Source organism: Procambarus clarkii, chromosome 7 (assembly GCF_040958095.1).
Source record: "Procambarus clarkii isolate CNS0578487 chromosome 7, FALCON_Pclarkii_2.0, whole genome shotgun sequence".
In the NCBI taxonomy this organism is placed as follows: domain Eukaryota; kingdom Metazoa; phylum Arthropoda; class Malacostraca; order Decapoda; family Cambaridae; genus Procambarus; species Procambarus clarkii.
Genome location: NC_091156.1, coordinates 48,273,078 through 48,284,766, shown reverse-complemented (window position 1 = coordinate 48,284,766; position 11,689 = coordinate 48,273,078).

Sequence of the window (11,689 nt, the reverse complement as noted above, 5' to 3'; positions counted from 1 at the left end):
TATTGTTTATTTTGAGATTTATTTGATTAGAGGATTTATTGCCAAACAGAATATAGAAAGTTTTGTCAATGTTAAGGGTGAGTTTGTTGGCAGTTAGCCACAGATGGACTTTATTTAGCTCAGTATTTACTGTGGCATTTAGAGCAAGGGGATCAGGACTGGAGTAAATGAAGGTTGTGTCGTCAGCAAATAGGATTGGTTTGAGGTGTTGGGAGGCATTTGGAAGGTCATTAATGTAGATGAGAAAGAGGAGAGGGCCAAGTATGCTGCCCTGGGGAACACCAATGTTGATGGGTAGGGTGGGAGAAATTGTATTATTCACAGAAACACATTGGAGCCTGTCAGTAAGGTAGGATTTGAGGTATTGTAGGGAGTGTCCTCTGACACCATAATGATGTAATTTAAGAAGAAGGTTTTGGTGGTTGACAGTATCGAAAGCTTTACGCAGGTCCACAAATAACCCAACAGGGAACTCATTTTTATCAAGAGCTGTATGAATCGAGTTAAGCATACTAATAAGTGCATCGTTAGTGCTTTTTTTGGGCCTGAAGCCAAAAATTTTTGACAAGTTTGGCAGGATTGATATAGGTCTGTAGTTGTTAACATCTGTGAGATCACCACATTTGTGGACAGGCGTTACTCTCGCTTTTTTTTAGAATATCTGGAAAGGTTTGGAGTTCAAGTGACTTGTTGAAGCAAAGCAATAGCAGTTGTAGATTAAAGTTGGTATCTCCTCAAGGGCACCAGACTTGGTTTTAAGGGAAAGGATTATCTCATTGACGTCAATGGAATTAATAGGCTTTAGGTACAGAGACTGGGGACAGTTCCCTGTAAGCCTAATGTCAGTACTGGAAGATGGAATATCATTAGCAAGGGATGAACCAATGGAAAAGAAGAACCTATTGAACTCAATAGCAGAATCAGAGGCTGAAAGCTGACCATCGTTATTAGACAGGAGAGTCGGTTTGTTATTTAAAGACTTCTTTGATCCCAATATTTGTGAAATTGTTCTCCATGTTTGTTTAATGTTGCTCTTTATTTGGGTAAATTTATCTTCGTAGTATTTAGTTTTGGCTCGTCTAATTATCTTAGATAGCAATAATGAGTAATTCTTTGAGAATTCTTTGGAGACAATTCCTAACCTATACTTTTTCTCAAGGGACTTGTTTTGTTTTGTTTTAATAAATAAACATTGTTTATTTGAATGCCTTAATGTTTGTTTGTTTGTGTGTGTGTGTGTGTGTGTGCCAGATTTAACCTTGTTTGTGTTAATATGCTATAAAATTTGTGTGAAGATGCTCTGGGAAAATGAAGGAAATCAACCATTCCAATAAATATATTTTTCTAACTACATACATAAATACAATAATTATATTATAAAAAAAAACAGTACCACCCAATTTAATATCATAAAATTGTGTAGTGAGTACAATAGGGCATGAATGATAGATACTACTACTAACCTTAAATATGGCACGAGCCAAGTTTAATTAATAAAGCTTAGGTAGGGGAAAATCAACAGAGGTGGTCACAGCAATAATAACAATTGAGTTGGCCCACCCACATCGGGTGGCCCTGGATGAATTATTAAATAATTAATCATCAGTAGGGGGCCATTTCTTGATATATATTTAGTAAAAATGTAAGGTCCTCAATGAAAGCATTATCTAATTGAGACTTACTAATAGACTCTTGGTAGAAGATAGCATCTGCTATGTCTTCATGCCTGCAAAAATAGGCTGCCGAGTGCAAATGATGAGGATAATTTGAAGAATAATGACGTGCTAAATGTAAGTGTTGATTATACCTTTTACTGGGTATCAGGTAAAAAGGACAATTTTGACATTGACAAGCATTACCCAACAGCCCTACATTTGGTCGGTATTTCTTATACACTTCTTCAAAAGTATCATTTGTTACCTGAACTCCTCGTCCAGAAGCCTCTATTAGGATTTGTGACCTTGTCATGGGGCGCACAATTTCTCTGTGTGTTGATAAATATTCCTGCAACCACAAATCCTTTTTATGTTGAACAATTATATTTTCAAACTCCTTGTAAATATTGAGACAATTCTCCTGGTGAACCCGCTGAGTCACTAAAGCTTGGACGTTATCACTAACATTTGAAGTTAGCCGTTCACGAGAGTCTCTATACTGTAGGGCATGTGCAGTATAAATAAACACGTTGTGTTCATTAAACATATTGTCAATAACGTCTTCCTTTAGACCAACTTCTTTAGCAAAAATTCGCAATGAAAACCAAGATATATCTCCAGCCAGAAAAACATCCCGTAGCTTCTCTACCTTTTTCATATCCACAGCTATGGGGATCTGTTCAATTAACTTTTCCTTAATATTTTGCATGTCCTCGTCTTTAAAATGTTTTCTGGCTGTCTTCTCAACCTCTTCTAAGGTATAAAAATCCTTAAGGGTTAGGTTTTCTGAGGTCGCAATGTAGTTCTTCACCCATTCTTCTTTAAGCTTTTCATCAACAAGTGTTTTGGCAAAGAAATCAGTGAAGGGTGTGGAATTCTTTTCCTGTTTCTTATATTTAGAAAGGCAACGACCAATGTATTCTAAGAGAATCATCCTCACAACTTTGATAACAACTTTATCCTCCAGAGGAGTCTCATCACTTCGTTGATGTAAGTAAAGTATAAACACAGGTTTAATTAGTGACTCACATTTTATGGGTTTTTCCCCCAAATTTCTTTCAAAACTCTCTGTCATGAGTGCTTGGGCCGTGTCATTGATAAGCACTTGCCAATATTTCTTAAAACTTGGTCGGTGGAGATACCCCGATGTTGCTGTTGCTTCTATGTGTGCAATACGCAATCACACAAACTCGGGCCTAGGCTGAGTTGGGTTTTCAAACAGAATCCTCATCCAGGTCACTCCTAAAGCTGCCATGTGAATGTCAAAATCAATAATGTATGGATTTTTTGTGATTGCATAAGTCGCACACATCGCATAGAGTCTTGTACCCATTAATGGGGCCATAACTTGGGAAGCATCTTGAGAAAAGATCGGGATTATGGCATTAAAGTTATTATCAGATACCAATTCCACTACTTTGCTCTTTTCTATGGCAACCTGGCTCATGATAGTATATGGCCATTTCAGTATACTTCTAACACTATATGCCCATGGATTGATTGTTACAGTCACTATGCACGGGAATGCCAGAGATCGTAAACAGTTTTAAAAACTCATATTTATTATTACTATTCAACATCGTGGGGAAATCTCGATCTTGCAAGTCAGATATAGTGGAGGTCATTGTTACTTGACAATAATCATCTGGATCATTTTTAATGCGCATTATCAACTTTTTTTGTTCTTCATAAATCTCCATGAACATTTTACAATCATTTCTATAATCTTCATCTGAATGACCTTTCATCTGAAGACATTTAGTTTCATATTTTCCACCTCTTACTGTTGTACTCAGAATAGTTTCAGCCAGATCTTTTTCATTTTGGAATTTTTCAGTGGTTAATATTACTCTTATTTTATTAAGCAAGGATCTTAACTCTAATTAATATTTTTTAAATTCTTTTTGTTCTAACCGATCTCGAATAGATCTACTACTGAGTTCCTCACTAGCTTGAATTGATTTCAAAATTCTTTCCATTAAAGGTAATACATCTGAAGGAACTGGTTCTTTCTTATTATTAATTTGAATAATAACAGAATTCCATTGTCGAAATACTTAATTTAACGCAAATAATGATATACGACGAAACTGGGGTGAAATGTGACATCCATTATTACCATATATTAATCTAAGTTGTTTCACTTGTTCTTGTTCACAGGGAAAATATACCCACTCATTCAGGTAGAATTTGTCCTTGGCTATACCCCCGGGCAGTAAGAAACCTTTCACTGACAACTTCAGGATCGGTGAAGTTCCATCAGATATGTATCCACCAATTTTCTTCATCTCTTCCTCTAATTCATCTGACGTTTTCGCCCAGAAAAGTGAAGGCATATTGGTACTACCATTGTGCAAACGCGACCTTATATCCAGACTATACTGAACGGGAAAGTCACATCCCACACCTAACACAAAAACCTCACAAATCTTATTCTCAACCTCATTCATTTTGTCAATAACATGACTTGGCTGAATCAATGTTGTATTATGATGGCCGTCAGTAATAAGAAACACTTTGATATACCTCTCCTTACATTGGTAAACTTCATGTACAATAGTTTGTAGGGCACCAGTCAAATCTGTTTGACCATTAGCAAAATCACTATTTATTAGGTTTGTTTCTGATTGTTTTAATTCAACTTTACTGCCAAACACGAACAGATTCGTTCTCCCTACCAAATGAGGTGCCACATATTCGTTCCACCCTGTCATTACACCATTCCAGTAAATGAACATGGATCCTGACACATCTGCCATGAGAATATTGTAGGTACTTGCTTGATGAGACACATTATTCTTTGGATCCGCTCCCGTTAATAATAAATCTGGTACTTTAGCTGGCATCTGGAACACTATGTGAGTCTTCTCTTCACCTTCGACATTCTTCTCTTTAATAATACAGAGTTCCATTTCCAATATCCCAAAATCATTCATCTCTTGTTCATCATCTTCCTCTATTAACCATTTACCATTTCACCATTTCAGGCTGGAGGGGGGGCAACATTAACTGCTGTGTAGATTGTTCTAAAAAAAAAAAAAAACATAAACATATATTAAAATAAGAAAAAAGAAGGTATATTGTAAAAAATGTATATAAACATCTATATATTCGTATTATTACCTACCATCCATTGTTTCCTCTTCTAAAAAGGGACTTGGACTTCTAGATTTGGGGTTCGTTTCAGCTTTCTCCAAGTAATTTTCCATTATGTCAGTTTGTCTTTAAGGAGAGGATGCGGAGGGCATCCTGACTGCTAATAAACTGAAGGCTCAGATGATATTCAACTCCTTTTATATAATCATACAACATGCACTTCACTTCTGTTTCATTGTCACTGATGTATCCAAGATGGACTGTATAGTAGGCATAATGTATTGTAAGATTTTTCTAAGGTACCTGATGTTTGAACACATATGATGTTTAAATATTTTTTTTTATGAAGAAGGTTTGAATCTTTTTCTTATTGGATTATCATCATTGTCTTCAACATTTTCCATTAATTCTTCATCATGTTCTTTTAAATTAAAGAATTGATTGGCATCGTATTCTGCCTGAACCTTACCCTGATTATTAATAAATTCTATTATACCACACATAATTAAACTTATTCCAGTTTGAACCAAGGCATGTATTATTATTGTACTAGAAGAAGTTGGTTGATAGTGTTTCATATCTTTCATGTCTAATGAAAGAAGCATTAATAATTTGTCAACATGTTCATTCTTGTTATTTTCAATGCATTGTAAACTAATTATAATCTGCTTAAAAATCAGGTTTATTGACGATAAATACTGAGGATATTTCTGGAGAGCAATGTCTTTAATTTGTTCAGAAACATTTTTAAATAATTGAAAGAAGTCTTTAACATAAGAGTGATCTGATAATATATTTTGTACCAAAGTTATCATATTTATAATATTTCTCAATTCTTCATCGTCCATATCCTCTAGATTTTGATTACCAAATTCATAAATAAATTTAGACATTTCATCATCATTGTTTTTAGGAGAACATTTTTGTTGAATGTATATTTTCAATAGATATCGTCGTAATTCTTTATTATTCTTTTTCACTTTATAATCAAATACATGACTATATAAACTATCTCTATCTTTTTTTGGGAAATGTGGTCTAGGAGATGGCAAATCTGTTAGTTCTGGTTGTTTTTGTTGTTCTAGTTTTGATTCTGGTTCCATTTTAGGTTTAGGTCTTGGTTCAAGTTCAAGTATGGGTTCAGGTTCAAGTATGGGTTCGGGTTCAAGTTCAAGTATGGGTTCAGGTTCAAGTATGGGTTCAGGTTCAAGTATGGGTTCGGGTTCGGGTTGTAAAGAAATTTGTGAAAATAAAGGTAATGACGATATTGAATCTGAAGATAGTATTCTTGAGTAATCATCAGATGATGTAGGTAAATATAAATTACTATTAATAATAGATTCCATTTTTATTTACTAAGGTAAGAAATGTACATTATATATTTCATCAAACCCCAAAAATATCATAATATTTTGAATGAAATTAGAATCTCGATGGTTGATTGATTTTTCCGTCATAATAAGCTTAGAAAATTGACTAGTTTGCCATTTAATTAATTTATATTTATCTATATTTTTCCTTGGATAATCTATTAGTTTTACTGACACATAAATCCCATTTTCATTTCTATAACAGTCCCAATGAAATTTTTCGGGATAAATCATACTGAGTAGTAGCGTTTGTAGTTTGAATTCAACTTCACGTCCAGCCATGAATTGACAGAAGCGTTCATTGTGATTTGGATTGCATTTAATATATTCTTTGTATTCGGTTAAATATAGATCTTGACTGGTGGATAAAAACATGAGAATGAGGCGATTTATTTCATTTAATAAACATGCACACGTTGAATTGCTCTTGGTGGCTTTGAAATGTAAAGAACAATGTAAATGTCTACAATCTGGGTTCTTTTTACTATCTGCATAAAAATTAATAGTCTTCAAAGAATCTTGATATCCTCTAATTAAATTTTTGGAGAGCATTTGACAAAGATTAGTTATACTATGTGAAGGTGGTGGAAAATTATTACGTTTATTATAAACTTGTATAGGTCTTGGTATGGAATACTCATCTAATTTAATTTCTCCAAATTTATAGATAGTTGAACTCCTTATATTAAAGACAGTAAGATACTGCAATACCGGTAATTTAAAAAGGATTTGATTAATGCCATAAACCCAAGCATATTTTACATTAAACTTGGTTACTAACAATTCTAGGCACTTATTCAAATCATCATCGTCATCATCACTAATCATTTCATCTTCATCTGCCTTTAAATGTAGAGATGTATAAATATTTTTAAGAGGGAAATGAAAAGCTGATTTATCTACATTACAAAAACCATTAGACATATTTACTACTAAAACAGAAGCTTCATAAAGAATATGATTTTTATAAAGACGGGGATTATAGTAACTATCATTTGGTTCATAAGATGTTTTTTGAATGTAGTTGAAAGCTAACAATAAACAATTATTGTCCATTTTATATATATATATATATATATATATATATATATATTATAAATGTTAGAAGATTGCATGTTATATATAGTATAATATATATTTAATTATTTATTTACATATTTTTTTTATTTATATATAAACGATTCGATTATTATTATTATTATTATTATCATCATTATTATTATTATTATTAATAATATTATTATTAATATTATTAACTGCAGCATTAGTCGTAGCAGTATCAATAGTAATAGTTGTACCAATATTATCAATAGGGTTATTTGTAATTGTATTAGTAAGTATATTATTATTATTATTATTAGATATTGATAGAGAATTATTATTTATGGTTGGTGAAGCTTCTTTAGATGCCAATGGGTAAGTGTGATCTTCCAAATTAGAGATTGTATTTACATTCATATGACGATAACGGTGTCGTAGGGCCATTCGTGCATTGCTACCCCAGTGAATACTTTCATCATTTGTAAGCAATTGGTTAACTTCACCAACGCCACCCTCATCACTAAATTCTTCATCTTCTTCATTTCCACCTTCCATTATTATTTCACCTTGATTAATATAACTTTTTAAAAATTCCTTAACGTTTGAATGTCCTAAAATTTCACTAATAATTTTAAAAGGTAAAATATGATTCTTACCTAATTGTCTTGAAAGACTGTTAAAAGTACGTGTAGCAAAATCAGCTCGGAGTGAATGGAGACCTGCCCCTTTTAAATCTTCTTGAACACTATATTCTTCATTAGGAGATAATTTCTGATTTCTTTCTTTAGCAACTTTCCAAAGATAACTTTTAAAAACTTTATGTGTACTCTGGTAACTAGAATCAAAAATAGATTTATCCAAATGATCAGCTATATTTGTCCCAGGATATTTCAGTAGAGTTAATCGTAACATCTTCTTATTTGCATAGGGAATGAGGTATTGAATAAAAAAAGTGGACGCCCCTCCTTTTAATAAGGGAATGTTGCGATCCTTACCGTGTTTACTGCATACTACTGGCAAAACGACAGTCTGAGTGGCTGGGTAATATGCATCTACAACATTACGATAAGTTACATTGTTGGCTTCTTTGGCTCGAAGACCTGTATGGTATATAAGTAAAATTTTGTAAGCATGTTCAGACTGAGAAAAATTCCATATTCTAGCAACCGTCTGAGCGATCAAACGGCTATCTAAAATAGGCTTATTGTTACGGCGTAAATTAACCGATGTACGAGGAAGACGCATTTCTTGTCCAAGAATGGGACCTACGATGTACTTGTTTAGTGTTCGAACGTTGGTTAGACGCGTCATATATTTTAAATTGGCATCCCGATTTAAATATACATTATATATATTTATCAAATCTGGTGTAACCGGTGCCTCCCGACCGACTTGCTGAAGCTTGAAACGGCCAAATTTTTCAAACGTACACTTGTAATTCTTCAAACTAGATGGGTTAAGTAATAAACGTTTTTTGCGCCTTTGTAGTGTGGATATAGGAGGAGAAGATTGTTGTTTATTGGTTTCTTCATCTTCATTTTCGACATATGTTATAATTTTTCGTTGCGTACGTGGATTAAAAATAGGACGATTGAATTCCTGTTTTATACATTCCAAATCACTTTGGTTTAGGTATTTACTAAATATTTGATCAATAACATGTTTATCCATTTTTTTATATATTTACCACAAATTTTATATTAGAGGGGGTAAGTATATGTGTATTAGAGGAATAGTAATGAATAGGAATATATATGTGCTGAAGCACAATATAATACTTGTATAATTTACATAAGTTAAGCTTACAGGCACAGAAAACATTTCACCCATATATTTTGTATAATTATTTGTTATAATTTCTTTCATTTGAGCAATTTTATCTAAACAAGAAAGACTAGGATTATTATTATTATTATTATTGTTAATATTACTAATTTTGTTATTAATGTTCCCTGCAGTTATCTCATGTTGAAAATTCCGAATTTGTCGAATATCTTTGCTTTTATTATCATAAATAAACTTTTCTAAATCAGGAATAATATAGAGATAATATACAGATACAATTTGTTGAAGTTTTTCTTTACGCAAATCAATACTAAACATGCTATTTAATGATATACCGACTAAACTAAAAATTAAACTATAATTTTGTGATGGTAATAAAATAGCTAAAAATATAGAGGCTATATTAAATATATTCATAATTTTAGAACATAACGAATATAATCGAGATATTGAACAAAAATTTTCATAATTTTTATAAATTTTATCAATTTCATCAATATATTGTTCAATTATTAAATTATCTAATTCTAAAAGTATGTTATTTTCATGTTGTAAGCCGTTATTACTATTCATTGTAGTTATTTTTTGTATTATTTAAAAAATATAATGTTGGATATATCTAATACAAAATTTTACTATTGTTTACAATGTTCAGGATTTTTCTGTTGGATTCTTAATATTCCCATCGAGTATAAATATTGCCCCAAGTGTTTTTCAACAGCCACAATTAATGTCTACATTCAAGATGCCAAGTTCTTATTGGATGCGTCAATTACTAATGAAATTTGCGAGCGAGGAAATACTAATAAAGAATTCAAACTTCATGAATGTACTAAACACTCAGATTATACCTCATTTATGGAAAAAAAATTCCCAATCTGGAAGAAGAATGTTTTCTCTTATTCTCATCCCCCCCTGTAGCACCTGAGGGTAGATTAAAATTTCAACAGAATGTGGTAACACAACCAAATTTATCCTCATTACAAACAATATCTGTAATCTATTTAAATAAAAGTGATACAAATATGTTGAATATCACCAGTAACGGTATTTTAAAAATAAATGTTTCTCAGGAAATTGGAGAAATTTTATTAGTAGCTATACTATTTATTAAATCAATTGGAAAAACATATGTTATTATATCGGTCGAAGATAATAGTATTAGTGTAGTATGTATTTTAAAAAATCATATTAAAAGAGGAAAATTTTTTAATCAACAGCTTTCCCAATTTCGTAAAAGCTATATCTATACCAACTTTTCAGTATACAGCCACTTGGAAATATTTAAACAATTATTGAGAGGAACCAATACCCTTTAAAACTTGTGGATTATTGCATCGACATATGGCACAAAATAACTTGTCAAAGTTATCCATCTGGTAACAAGAAATACATATACCATGCCCACAATGTAACATTATAAGATCTTTATCACTATTTTCATTTAAACAAATTGGACAAGTAAAGCGGACATATTTGGAATATATGGCTAAAGCTTCTGGAAGATTTTGCTGTTGGAGATAACAGTCTTCCTGGTCTTCATTTTTTATAGTGATGTGATCATAATTCCATAAAATATATACTTCAGCTTCTACCAAGTTTTTATTATCAACATAACAATTATTGATGTTAGATAATTCATGGAATTTACTGTACATTTGTAATGATGATCTTTTTTTATCCTTATTACGTTTTTTTTCTTTTTCGTTTTCGTTTAAGATAATGTCGATTTCTTTTGGGATCTTGTAAATAAAGTAAATAAATATTTTCTCCTTTAGTTATCATTTTTTATTAATTTTATACGTCCTGTGAGTGCGAGATGATGGAGAAGTTTTAGTGGATTTTTAAATCTTGTGTCTGTAAACGATATGTCATTAGTGTAAATATGTTACTTTTTAAATACTCAAGAGGTCGGCGACACATTTTGTTTTTTTGGGGAATAGTTAAAGAAGTAGTTGACTCTTCCACAGAAAAAACATATGCTATTTCAGGAAATTCTGATAATGTACAACATATATTATTCTTTGGGGGGGAAGTAGGATGGTAGATGAGTTGGCCTTGTTCTACGAAAAAATGATAATTTTGAGGCATAATATGAACAAAAACATTTTCACGTTCATTTTTAGTATTTTTATTATTATGTTTATATACAGCCATAGAGTATGGTATGAGTGGTAAAGATTCTTTTTCTATTGTCTTTCTTTTATTGTTTAGTATCAGATTTTTACTTACTTCAATCTGATTTGGTGAAAAATATATAAATAAATAAAACCAAATAATAATACTAAGAATAGTAAGAATAACGAAAAATAAAATATCATAATACATACACATTTTTTGTATAATTAAATATTTAGTCTAGTGACTATTCTTCGCGATGGTAAATCTGGAGAGGTAAGACTTTTTAAAAATAATTGATAAAATATATTATCATTATCATTAGCATTACATGATGATATATCTGATAATACCATTTGAGCTTCTCATGGAGTTAACTGTAATCCCTCTTTTTTTTCTCCATTCTCTCTCTCATGTGTAGGACAATTGTTTTTATTCATAGCACATCTCACACTCTCTATATCCCATTGCACTGTACTAGGTGGACTAATAATAGGGACGTGTTCCAACGAAGTTTGAATCATAGTTGTAGATAAATGTTCAATACCCTCCTTTATTTTCAATTCATTATCTTGGAAAAGTTTTCAAATATTTTAGTTATATTTTCATCATGTTTTGTAATTT